General features: G+C 40.2%; 1 non-coding gene across 1 annotated transcript; it reads right to left on the reverse strand.

Moving 5' to 3' along the window:
- Positions 1-10,670: 10,670 nt before the first annotated feature.
- LOC122123111 lies at positions 10,671-10,774 on the reverse strand. Its single transcript, XR_006150317.1, has one exon. It is a non-coding gene; the product is annotated as a U6 spliceosomal RNA (small nuclear RNA).
- Between the last annotated feature and the right edge of the window lie 1,266 nt (positions 10,775-12,040).

The raw sequence follows: 12,040 nt of genomic DNA on the forward strand, positions 1-12,040 counted from the left end.
GATACTCACAGGACACTATGGCAGAAATTAACTTTACAATGTAATGTGTGTGGGAGAAATGGAGGGAAGAGTCAGAGGGAGAAAAAAAACTGCAGTACGTAACAATGTTCAATTAGAACTGTAACTTACTCGTGTAAATGTAACTGCTCTGTATAGCATCTTTATAATGAAATAGATTTTTAAAAATATAAAAATTGGATGGGTAAGCAAGATGGCAAGGGGCAGTAGGGTAATGCCACAGCTCTCCCCAACCAAAAAGAGAGTCGTGTTCCAACGCTTAATCTCCCCAAGAAACCGACAAGAACAAAAAGATGAACACAGAGAGAAAAACAGGAGGCAGAAAAAAAAAGAGAGAAAAAGAATTTCAGAACAGAGAAGCACGAAGACCCCTTCCCCAACCTCTACTGTCCATGCAGCAATGCACCAAACCACAGCCAGCCAGCCCGACAGGGGCTGCCAGACTCCCCGAGACACAGGGGGTTGTCTGCAGATCACTCGCGCAGAAGCAGCCTGAGGTACCGGTGTCAGACCAGCTGATCACGACGAACGGAGAAACCTCCAAGCCCAGAGCTTGCACGAAGATTCCAACCCCACCCCTCACTCTCTATCCGAGCAGAGAGGCTCCATCCTGCCAAAGCGACTCGGCCCCACTGAAAGAATTCCACAGCTACACAGAGCCACAGAACACCAGAGCAGAATCCTACAAGGAAATGGTGGTGATCCAGAGAACGCAATTGGAGACAAACCGCAGTGCTCAGTACCTGCAGATCACCTGCGCAGGTCTGAGGTACTGGTGTCAGACCTGCCGACCGCAATGAACAGAGAAACCTCTGAGCCAGGAACTCAGCCTCATGGTGGGAGCCCCAGAGCTACATGGGATGCCCACAGAAAACCAGGCAGAAGACCTGCAAAGAACTGATGCTGATCCAGAGAACACAAACAGAGACAAACCCCAGCACTCAGAACCTGCATGGAGGCCCTTCCCCCATCCCTCGGGTCGAGGACAGAGGCCCATCCTGCAGCTTGGACCCTAACAGCATCAATCGAGGCAGAGACAAAAAAGAAACTCACAGAGCCACCACTGCCCAGCCCAGCCCACAACCACCTCACCTGAACTCTTGATTTCAATGGCAACCAATGACGTACATCACACAGAAAGAACAATTAGCACATGGGTGAGTATCCCACAGGAGACAGTGTATGCCTTAAGAGAGAACAGAGCTGGTGGGAATCCTGAGACCCTGACTCAGACACCCTATCCCAACACCTGGACCACAGGACACACTAAAACTGGGAAATGTTCTAGAGCTCCACCAGACCATGGAGCACACTCAGCTCGCCAGGCTAGAGCAAGAGCACCCCTGGAAAGTAGCTTAAATGCCCAAGCCAGGAACAGCACCCCTGGGTCAAGAAACCCAACAGTGGAAGAAATTTGAGTACCCCAGGCTGCATAAACTAGGCAGGATACACAGCAGCACAGGTCCAACCGGCATGTCCCAGGCCGGGGGCTGGCACCAGGCCTGGGGATCCGGTGCCTGGGCAACACAACCAATTCCTCCCAACTGCAGTAAGAAGCTGCATACGCCTAAGTAAAGGGGAGAAATACAGGGAACTGCATCCCCTGGGAAGCACATCTGTGACAGCAAAGACCTGGGGGCTCAGGACAGGAGAAGCCTAAACCCTACCAGAACCTGACCCATGTATTCTAGGCTGGAAATTGGACAACACAAGCTACCAGCACCTGATAATAGTCAGGAGCTTTGCTGGTAAGGTGGCTCAGCAGTATAGTACTTGTCTTGGGTGCATGAGGCCCTGGATCTGATTCTTCAGCACCACATAAGCAGAAAGGGCCAGAAGTGCTTTGGCTCAAATGGTAGGGTATCAGCCTTGAGCTGAAGAGCTGAGAGACAGTGCCCAAGCCCAGAGTTCAAGCCCACAACCCGCCAAAAAAAAAAAATATCAGGAGCCCATACAAACTCCAGCATCTGGGACAGTGCATCCAGCACATCCAAACTCACCAAGAGCACCTGTAGGAGCAAACGGGAGCAATCTGGGCTGCTCAACTCTTCCAAAGGCAGGAATTGCCAGTGATCTAGAACAGAGAACTGAGAACCCTATATGGGTCAGACCAGCACCTGGAGGCTGGCCCCCAACAGAACCGAGATCAGGTAGAGATCCTCTCCACCAGCAGAGAAACAACAACCAAGCAAAGACAGACACCTATTGACCAAAACAAATTTTCAGATTAGTCTCCAATACTCCCTGAATCCCCATGCGAAAATCAGAAAAATTACAAGGGTTATCAACACCCAGGATAACAAGCTATCCCCAAAAGCCAGCAGCCACCCAGGGGAGAGCCCCAGTGGGAGCAAAGCAGGAATGGAAGACAAAAGCTACATCCAAAATATTCTGGAGGCAATGACTCAGGAAATAAAGTGAGAAATAGACCAGAAAATTAAAGATCACAGGGATGAACTATCAAAAGAGATGCAGGATCTAAAACAGGAGGTACACGCAAAAATAGAGGCAGCACACACCTCACTAAGAAGTGATATAAGTGGAAAAATAGAGGCAGTTTACACTTCATTAAAAGGTGAGATCACTACTTTGAGAGCGAACATAGAATCCATAAATGAGTCCATTTCTTCCATGCAAACCACAATGGAAGCCACAGTTAACAGAGTGAACGAAATGGAATGTAAAGTGTCAGATACAGAAGACAGGATACACCAACTGGACCAAAAAATGACAGATGTGGAAAAATCACTTAAATTATGCCAAAGGGAAATTCAAGAGCAAGCAGATAGTGTCAAGAAATTTAACCTTTGTATAATTGGAATGGACAAAGGTAAGGAATATCAAAGCAAGGGAATGTTACACCTATTCAACAAAATAATCAGTGAAAGTTTTCCCCATCTCAAAAAAGAACATCTTACCTACATAACAGAAGCCTATAGAACACCTAGCAAGCAAGATCCCAGGAGAAACACTTCTAGACACATTATAGTAAAAATGGTAGATCTGAATAATAAGGAAACAATCTTGCATGCAACAAAAATGAAAAAGGAGCTATACTACAATGGGAAAAAATTAGAATCACTGCAGATCTCTCCATAGAAACACTGAATGCAAGAAAGGCCTGGGAAAGTAACATACGAGCCCTGACAGCCAATAACTGCCAACCCAGACTGATATACCCAGCAAAGCTAGCATTCACATTCGATGTAGAACTGAAAATTTTAATAGCAAAGAAAAACTAAATGAGTACATAAACATTAAGCCAGCATTACAAAGAATTCTAAGAGGGGGGACACAACCTGAAGAAAGCAACCAGGAACAGGGACCTGGACCCAGACAGGCATCAATAGAAGTCTAACTGAGGAAGCACAGGAGGAAAGGAAAGAAGAAAACCTTAGGAAAATAGGGAATCACAGGGACCACAATGCATCTCTCTATACTATCTCTTAATAATAACGGGCTTAATTCACCAATCAAAAGAAAAAGAACTGCAGATTGGCTCAGAAAACATGACCCATCCATCTGTTGCCTTCAGGAGACACACCTCTCAGCCAGACATACAAACTGTTACCTTCAGGAGACCCACCTCTTAGCCAAACGTACAAACAAACTCAGAGTGAACGGTTGGAAACTGATCTACCAGTCAAATTCCCCCAGGAAGAAAGCAGGTGTAGCAATCCTGATATCTAACAAAATAAACTTTTCATTATAATCAATACAAAAAGACAAGGACAGACTTTACATATTAATACAATGAACAATCAAAGATGTGGATATTACCACCATCAACTTACATTAGTGCACCCAGACATGTTAGGCAAATACTCTCAAACTTACAGTATAAAATAGATCCCAATACGATAATACTAGGACATATTATCACCTCACTCTCTCCAAAGGACAGGTCTGCCAACGAGAGGATTGGCAAAGAAGCTACTGAATTAAATGAGGCCATACTTCAAGTGCAACTAACTGACATCTACTGAGTATTTCACCCTAAAAAAACACAGTACACATTCTTCTCAGCAGCTCAAGGAACTTTCTCCAAAATAGACCATATCATAGTTCATGCAAGGAATTTAAGCAAATACAAGGGGATTGACATAATCCACTGTATCCTATCTAACCACAGTGGAATCAAGCTAGTTCTCAATAACAAAGTATATTGCAAAAATTACTCAAAAACATGGAAATTGAACAATACAGTTCTATACAATGCCTGGGTAATGGAAGAGATTAAAGAAGAAATTAAAAAATTCCTACAACTCAATGAAAATGAAAACACCTCTAAAAGAAACTTTTGGGACACAGCAAAAGCAGTCCTGAGGGGCAAACTTATTGCCCTCAGTGCCCACATCAAGAAAATAGAGACAGACCACTTAAATAATCTCATGTTGCAATTAAAACAGCTAGAAAACATGAAAAAATGGAACCTAAAGTTAGTAGATGGAGCCAGATAACCAAACTAAGAGCAGAGATTAATGAATTAGAGAATCAGAGAATCATAGCCAAAATTAACCAAAAAAGCTGGTTCTTTGAAAAAAATAAATAAAATTGATGGACCATTGGCAAGTTTAATTTAAAAAAGAAGACAAGAAACCCATATTAACAGGATTAAGGATGCCATGGGAAAAATTAAAACACGTACCCAACACATCAACAGAGCCAAGGTCAAGAATCACATGATTATCTCCACAGATGCAGAAAAGGCCTTTGATAAAATTCAACATTCATTCATGCTAAAAGTTCTGGAGAAAATAGGAATAGAAGGAACATTTCTTAAAACAATAAAATCCATTTATGACAGACCAATAGCCAATATTATATTTAATGGGGAAAAGCTACAACCAATTCTCTTAAAATCCGGAAAAAGTCAAGGATTCCCACTGTCTCCACTCCTCTTCAACATAGTTCTGGAATCTTTATCCAGGACAACAAGACAAGAAAAAGACATTAAAGGGATCTGCATAGGGAAAGAAGAAGTTCAACTATCCCTTTTTGCAGATGACAAGATACTATACCTTCAATATCCCAAAAACTCCATCCCCAAACTCTTAGAAATCATATATCACTTCGGCAAAGAAGCAGGAGACAAAATCAACCCACAAAAATCAGTTGCCTTCCTGTCCACTTACAATGTACAAGCAGAAAAGGAAATAAAGGAAGCAACCCCATTCACAATAACCTCCCAAAAAATTAAATATTTTGGAATTAACCTAACCAAAGATGTAAAAGAACTATTTAATGAAAAGTATAAAAAGTTAAAGAAAAAAATTACAGAAGACACTAGGAAATGGAAAGACTTCCTATGCTCTTGGATAGACAGACTTAATATAGTGAAAATGGCAATACTGCAAAAATTTATATACAAATTCAATGCAATTCCTATTAAAATCCCAAAGATGTACGTCTCTGAAATACAGAAAACAGTCCAAAATTTCATATGGAATAACAAAAGAACTAGAATAGCCAAAACAGTTCTAGGAAATAAAGACAACATGGGAGAGATATCCATGACGAACTTCAAACTCTACTATAGAACTATAATAACAAAGACTGCATGGTACTGGCACAAAAACAGACCCGAAGACAAGTAGAATAGAATACAAGATCCAGAAATAAATCTACATGCGTACAGTCAGCTGATATTTGACAAAGGAACCAAAGACATACAATGGAAGAAACACAGCCTCTTCAACCACTTGTGCTGGGAAAAATGGGCGGCCACATGCAGAAGACTAAAATTGGGCCCCAGCCTATCACCATGCACCAACATCAGCTCAAAATGTATTAAAGACCTTAACATCAAACCTGAATCTGTGAAACTACTGCAGGACAGAATAAGAGGGAGACTTGAACTTATAGGCACAGGAAGGAACTTCCTGCACAGAGTCCCAGGGTCAAAGCAAATTGGAGAGAGACTCTTCAAATGGGACTACCTTAAAATAAAAAGCTTCTAAACAGCTAAAGCAATCACAACCGTGCTAGAAAGACAACCAACTAATTGGGATAAAATATTTACCAGCAATATACCAGACAAGGGGTTAATATCCAGTATATACAGGGAACTCAAGAAACTGATCTCTCCCAAGACTAACAAACAAATTACTAGATGGGCAAGGGAACTAAAGAGAGACTTCTCAGATGAAGAGATAAAAATGACAAAAAAACCCATGAGGAAATGTTCACCATCCCTGGTTGTGAAGGAAATGCAAATAAAGACAACCCTGAGATACTATCTTACCCCAGTCAGAATGGCCCACAAGTCAGGCAACGACAAATGTTGGAGGAGATACGGAGAAAGAGGAACCCTATTACACTGCTGGTGGGAATGTACACTTATACAACCTCTTTGGAAAGCAGTCTGGAGGATCCTCAGAAAGCTAATTATTGACCTCCTATAGGACCCAGTCATACCACTTCTAGGCATCTATCCTGAACAACAGGAACCAGTATACAAGGACACATGCACCTCCATGTTTATTGCAGCATTGTTCACAATAGCCAGGATATGGAAACAACCCAGATGCCCCACCACAGATGAATGGATCCAAAAATTGTGGTATCTACACACAATGGAATATTATGCAGACATTAGAAAGGACAAAATAATAATAGTATTTTCATGGAAATGGATGGAGCTAGAAGAAATCATGTTGAGCGAGATAAGCCAAGATCAAAGAGACAAATGGTACATGGTCTCCCTGATAAGTGGATGTTAAATCCAAAATGTTAGGTGATACGACAAAGTTAACAGGACTTAAGAAACAAAGAGCTTCCACTCATCTGGTTGAATCACAACTAAATAACTCCATGCTGCTGATCATATGTATGGTATATATGTGTACACTGGAGGGGATCCAGGAAGACGACACAGAACTAGAGGGAATCAGGGAAAAACATACAACAACGGGACCAATTAGCTGCACAGGACATTGACCAAAATGAGCTAAGCAACTTAATGGCAACAATGGGAGGAAGGGAACAAATGATAAAGAGGGAACAGCTGATGCTATGCAAAACAAAAGAAATGTACATACCACCCAATGTGGAAGAAATAACTGTATCGCAAAGCTCATAGAAATCATAAATGTTATAGACCATGATAGACAATTTGCTCCAGGAAAGATAGAATGTGTTTGTGAGTTTAACTGAGCATCACGATCCCACAATAGTGTGAAATTTGGGAAATTATGCAATCACTTAATCACAATAAAAAAAACAACAACAAAAAACAAAGGCTGAGCATCAGTTGTTCATGCCTATAATCTTAGCTACTCAGAAGCCTGAGATCTGAGGCTCATAGTTTGAAGCCAGCTGGGGCAGGAAAATTCAGGAAACTTATTTCTGATTAACCACCATAAAGCATAAGTGGAGGTGTAACTCCAGTGTTAGAATTATAGTCTTGAGTGAAGGAGCAAAGGGAGAATGCCCTGGTCCTTGGTTCAAGCCCCATTTTAAAAAGTAAGAAAATAAAAGCATGCTAAACTTCTCAGACATTTGGAAATATCATTCATTCTGTAATGATGAGGTGGGGGCTGGATGACTTATGTAGAACTTGCCTAGGCCAAGGACAAAAATAGCCTTGGTAATTATAAAAGGCTATTCATAACCTAGTTGTTAGGATTCTTAAAAAGAATTGAATCTGAAAACTCTTGTAACTAAATAAAAAAGAATATTTCTAGTTTAAAAAAGCCTAGGGGGAGACAGGCTTCCTGCAGCCTAAGAGGATAAATTTTCTGGAACTACTGCCAGACACTTTTCCTTCTGTTTGTTCTAAATGTGTGTTTTCTGAACATAATATACATATGATCATGAAGCCTGAAAAAAAATTAACATGGCAAAAACTGCAATACTGACCCCCCAAAATTGAAAATGCAATACTCATATCCCAACAATATTCTTCAATTCTGTAGAGAAAACAATTCAACTTTAGTATGGAACTACTAAATTACAGATGAAACAGAAGTCTTAGAAATGAACTCATGGGCCTATATTCATCTTACACACACACACACACACACACACACACACACACACACACACACACACACACAAAATGGAATTCTATTCATCCATCAGAAAGGATGACTTTTCACTAGTCTTAAGGAAAATGAAAGGTTGGGGAAAATGATACTAAGAGAAAAGAGAAAGGAATGCAGACTCTGAGCAATATAGGTTTCATGGATTCATTCATAGTAGCTAGAAGGTGCCCACAAATCTACAAGTAAACAAGACAGATTATTCCTCATCCCAGTTAGAATGGCCTTTATCAAGAAGCTATCAATAGTAAATGCTGGCATGGATGTAGCCAATTGGGAACTCTATTACACTGTTGGTGTAGAATGTTGTGGAATGCAGTACTGAGTTTCCTGAAAAGACTAAACATAGATCTCCTTTAAGACCCAGTAATTCCCCTCATGGGCAGTAATCCAACAAGCTCACATAAAAGCTACCGGCATAACCGTGTTCAGGGCCCAGGCCCAGAGTTTAAGGACTGGAAAAAATGTTACCACAGTTGCTTTTTTCCCCCCAAATATGAACCATTTGCCATAAGATACCAAAACATGCCGGGTGCTGGTGACTCAGGCCAGTAATCATAGCTACTCAGGGGACTAAGATCTGAGAATCACTGTTCAAAGCCAGCGTTTTCAGGAATGTCTGCGAGCCTCTAATCTCCAATAAACTGCTAGAAAACCGGACGTGGCACTGTGGCTCAAGCGGGAGAATACTCGCCTTGTCTTGTAGATGACAACGACAGAGCCCAAGCCCAGAGTTCAAGTCGCAGGGTGGACAAAAAAAGAAACAAACAACAAAAAAAAAAAACGATACCAAATCATTCTATTAGCAGTAGCTAGGATAGGACTTAAATTTAGTGGGTGATAAAATGGCTTCTTTGTTGAATGATAGGAAAAGATGTAGGTAGTCCAAGAAAAGGGCGATTTTTTGTTGTTGTTGGTCGATGGGTTTGAAGTCTGGGCTTGGGCACAGTCCCTGAGCTCTTCAACTCAAGGTGAGTGCTCTACCTCTTGAGCCACAGTGACACTTCTGGTTTTCTGGTGGTTAAATGGACATAAGAGTCTCACAGACTTTCCTGCCCAGGCTGGCTTTGAATAGCAGTCCTCAGATCTCAGCTTCCTGAGTAGCTAGGATTACAGATGTGAGCCACTGGCACCAGGCTAAAAATGGGGAATTTTTAGAAAAGAAAATCCACCTCTTCACCTGTGTCAAAACCTCAGATATCACTATTAGAACATTTCATCCTCAAGTCATTTCTTCAGATATCTGTTAATTTTCTCTTTTCCTTCATGTGGGAATACTGCGGTCAATATCATTTCAGCTGTGGTACTGGATCAATTGTATGGTAATTGCTAGCATCTAAATCAAGAACTGTTACAGGAAAAGAAATGAAACCCTCATTTGGAATAATTGTTTTCTCTTTTTATTACAAATCAGTGATTGATTACTTCCTAGTGTGATATTGGACGTCCTAACAGAGTGATGGCATTTTATTTCTCTTCAGCCTTCTCCCACATGTGGTCAAATATTTAAGAATACAAATATTTCCATTGATAATTCAATAGCTGATCTCTAAGAAAATGTGCATTTCTGGACTTTGCTCTCTTGTCCTTACATGTGCAGGCTTTCAATGATTTATATGTTGTACAAGGAATTCTATTTTCCAATCTTTGTGTGACCAATTTTAGTCTCTCTGATCAGTCTTTCTGACTCTTTCTCTGGAGTCTCATTTCAGTCTGCCTCATAATATTAGTTATTAGATAAATAATGTACAGAGGAGTCACATTTGCGTGAGCAAGGTAATGAGTACATTTCCTAAAAAACATTGTTACCTCCTCCTTTATTTTTCCCCTACCATCCTTTCCCTCCCACCTCCACAAGTACACAACCCTCCTCTCTTCCCCCACCTAAATTGTAAAGTTCATTTTTCAACATAGTGTCTTGTGTATCTCATTGTTACAATGTGTCAACCTGTACCCCTATTTAAGCATTTTGTTTTTTTCTTTCCCCTCCACGAATTAGAGGAGTGTATATACAAGATGTAGGTGCACCAACTTCAAATACAGTGAAAACAGGAGTTATAGCAGAGGGAGGAACATATAAAGAAACAAAAAAATCACATCGCACATTATATGTACGTTAGAAACAATAGCAAGAAAGAAAAAAACCACTTGTGTCCCTATCTTGGGGTTCATGTCCCTTAACATCATCCTATCTGGTCATATGCAGATAGCTTTTGACCTATTCTTCTTAACCCAGACAAATATTAGTTGTTGAAAATTAGGGAAACCATGGGACCAATGTTAATTTGGACGTGGCTTACTTCACTTAATATAATTTTTACCAAGACTTTCCAGTTACTAACAAATGGGGCAACGTTATTCTTTCTGATGGAGGCACAGAATTCCATTGTGTATATATACCACAGTTGTGTTGGTAGCTTTAGTATGGTCTTGTTTGTGATCATTTGGGTAAATGTCCCAAAGTGGGATTGCTGGGTCATAGGGGAGCTCTATGTGGAGTTTTTTGAGGAACCTCCATACTATTTTCCAAAGTGGTTGAACAAGTTTTATACTCCCACCAAGAATGCAGTACGGTTCCCTGGTGGCCACATCCCCTCCAGCATCTGTTGTAAAAGTATGGAATGCTTCAGGAATTTGCCTGTCATCCTTGTGCATGAGCCATGCTAATCTTCTTTGAAATGTTCCAATGTTTCTGCTACGCATTTCATTTTGTGCTCCTGCACTTGGCGAGTGATTATAGGTGCGTCTACACCAGTAGAATCAGCATAAATCAAGCCAGCATTTCTTCATTTAAAATACAAGGAAAGGATACAGGTTGCCACATTGTAACAGTGAAATGTACAAGACACTCTATGGGGGGGGGGGGGTGCGTGGAGTGACATGTTGGGGAGGTATGAAGGGGCGGAATGGTAGGGGAAAGACAAAGGAGGGGGCAACAATGCTCAATAAGAAATGGACTCATTACCTTACTTATGTAACTGTAACCCATCTGCACAGGAACTTTAAAATAAAAATATAAATTGAAAAGATACAAGGAAACCTTCTGTACTTATAGGAAGTTGTATTTGTCACTCAATATCAGCAAGGTATTGGTTTTAGGACCACAAGCATATTAAAATTTTGGATGCTCAAATTCTCTACATAAACACAGTATATAATTTCCATTAGAATCTGCCCACAACCTAGTGCACAGTAATTGCTACGAAAATTTTTACTACATTCTATGTTTGTAGTGAAAAATAAAATTATATGCACTATCGACTGATACCATTTTTTTCAGATAATTTATTTATTGTGAAAATATCGTACAGAGGGGATAATGGGCAAGGTAATGAATATATATACATATATACATTTATATATGTATATTCATATATATACATATATACATACATATATATACATATACAAATATATAATGTTTTAAAATCAAAATATTTTATATCCTTTTAAAAAATTTTTTATCATGAAAATACCATACAGAGTTGTTAGAATTACAGAGGAAAGGTAATGAGTATATATTTTATCAAGCATTATTACTTCCTCCTTGGTTTCCCCTTCCCCTCATATCTTCCACCACACCCCATCCGCTCCCCGAACTGCCCGAAGTTGTAAAGTTCGAATTTCAGCATAACGACTTGTACATCTCATTGCTGCAATGAGTCCACCTGTATCCCTATTTAAAAGGTATGCTTTTGCCCTTCCCATCCACAAAATATATCAATATCAAATACAATGAAAGCCGGGGTTATACCGTGGGGAGGGACATAGAACACAAAAAAGCAATCATCTTATGAATATGTTTGAAACAAATGCAAGAAGGAAAAAAAATATGAATATTTATATTGGGGTTCATTTCACGTAAAATCAACTTATCTGACCTTTTCTGCTTGTCTCAGACATACACTAGTTATTGTCAATAAGGGAAACCATGGGACCTATGTTTCTTTGGGCCTGGCTTTCTTCACTTAATATACTTT

Source organism: Dipodomys spectabilis, unplaced genomic scaffold (assembly GCF_019054845.1).
Source record: "Dipodomys spectabilis isolate Male_0828 unplaced genomic scaffold, ASM1905484v1 ptg000220l, whole genome shotgun sequence".
In the NCBI taxonomy this organism is placed as follows: Eukaryota; Metazoa; Chordata; class Mammalia; order Rodentia; family Heteromyidae; genus Dipodomys; species Dipodomys spectabilis.